At 43.1% G+C, this 1,983-nt stretch overlaps 1 non-coding gene across 1 annotated transcript; it reads right to left on the bottom strand.

Moving 5' to 3' along the window:
- Positions 1-417: 417 nt before the first annotated feature.
- Positions 418-524, bottom strand: LOC141609548 (small nucleolar RNA R71). Its single transcript, XR_012527467.1, has one exon. It is a non-coding gene; the product is annotated as a small nucleolar RNA R71 (small nucleolar RNA).
- Positions 525-1,983: the final 1,459 nt, after the last annotated feature.

A 1,983-nucleotide genomic window follows, 5' to 3' on the forward strand; every position in this document is an offset into this window, starting at 1 on the left:
GTTTTTGAGAGGAAGACTTGAGTACTCTCATTTTGGCAATTATGGCTACAATATATGATAATCTACAGCCAAAGGAACACCATCTTCCAAAGGGGCACCAGTTACCTACCCCTACTACGGGTAACTTCGAATTTCGTTCCTCTTATATCGATTTAGTGGAGCGAAATCAGTTTGTTTGGTCTACCGATGAGGACCCCTTGAAGCATATGGAGATTTTCACGGACTCACTGCTGCTCCATACCTATACCAGCTGGGGTGACTCAGGATGAAGTAAAGGGGTTGATGTTCTTATACTCCTTGAAGGATTCAGCGCGAGATTGGTACCGCTACCTTGATAGGGTAGCAACTGGAGTCACGGACTGGACATCTCTAGCATTAGCCTTCTACAAGAAGTACTTCCCACTTTCAAAGACTGACGCCTTGAGAAGTAAAATCACAAGTTTCCAACAAGGAGCTGATGAGGGTTTTTGCGAAGCATGGGGACGTTTCAAAAGTTTGGTCCGAGCTGTCCCTCACCATGGTTTCCAAAGAATGGTATCTTTGCAACCTATTTTATAATGCTCTATATGATGATTACAAGGTCATCCTGGATGCAATTTTGCTAATGGTAGGTTCCAAAACAATACCGGTCAAAGTAAAGGTTGGAACACTATTGAGGAGATGGCAGTCCATAGAGCTGAGTTTGGAAGTTCACGTGGAAAGTCACGAAAGCAAAGTGATGAAATGAGTGCCGTTGTGACACTTATAACTTCTATTACTGCCCGTCTCGAGAAGCTCGAGATTTCTGAAGCTTCCAAGGAGAAAGTTGAAATACCTGTTCAAAACTCAGATAAGATCGAGAAGTTGAGAGAAATGGTCCAACTCCTTTTGGTTCAAGTGGCGAATATGGAAGCAGCCGGGATTGAGTCCTCAAAGAATTTTGTGAAGCAATTGGAGAATATAGAGGCTAAGCAAGTTGCTAATTCTTCAAGCAAATGTGAAGGGCCGATTGAAACAATTAATGCCATTAATCTCAGAAGTGGCCTCTCTTATGAAAGTCCCGACAAGCCAAAGGAAGACTCGAAATGATGAAGAAGCTCGTTTAAATTCGTGCAAAAACGAGCTCAATTGCGATAGATTTCGTCGATCGACCAACATTGTCGATCGATCGATCAAGCGTCGATAAAATAGTTTCGATCAGAAACTATTCACACCCAGCACAGTCAGTCGATCGACCAACATTGTCGGTCGATCGACTGGATCACCTGACGAAATCAATTCTGAACAGGAACTGTTCACGCCCAGCCAAGTTGGTCGATCGACCACTCATATCAATCGATCGACTGGAACCCCAGAGCAGATGCAAATCCGTCAACTAGTCCGCATGATTCTTCACTCATTGATGATTTGACGGGGTTTTAAACCTACGGAAGCCGAAGGTTACCGATCCTACGGCCGGTGTTGCGATCCGTATCCGGAGCGTTTGAAGGCTACTAAGTCGGAGCGTAAGTTTGGTAAGTTTCGGAGATGGTCCGAATCTCGAGGTAACGGTTCCATTCACGATTTAATTACCCGGTACCCTCTTACGCTAAATTTATGAAAGATATTTTAAATCGTAAGAGAAATTTTCGTGATGATGGTAATGTTGCTTTTGTGGAAGAGTGTAATGCTCTTTCGCAAATTAATGTGCCACCTAAATTAAATGACCCGGGTAGTTTTTCAATTCCTTGCACTGTAGGTAACCATGTAATTGGAAAGGCCCTTTGTGACTTAGGGGCCAGTGTCAGTGTCATGCCGTATTATGTTTGCGAAAGGTTAAATATTGGTAGACTTAAGGTGACCGATATTACCGTTCAAATGGCAAATAGATCGACTCAGAGACCTATAGGAGTTCTAGAGGTTGTACCCGTTCGAGTGGGTAAGTTTTTTATTCCTGTCGATTTCGTTGTTTTGGACATTGCAGAGGACAGTCAGATACCTATTATTTTAGGTAGACCATTTTTA

The sequence above is a fragment of the Silene latifolia genome, chromosome 10 (genome assembly GCF_048544455.1).
Source record: "Silene latifolia isolate original U9 population chromosome 10, ASM4854445v1, whole genome shotgun sequence".
Classification (NCBI taxonomy): Eukaryota; Viridiplantae; Streptophyta; class Magnoliopsida; order Caryophyllales; family Caryophyllaceae; genus Silene; species Silene latifolia.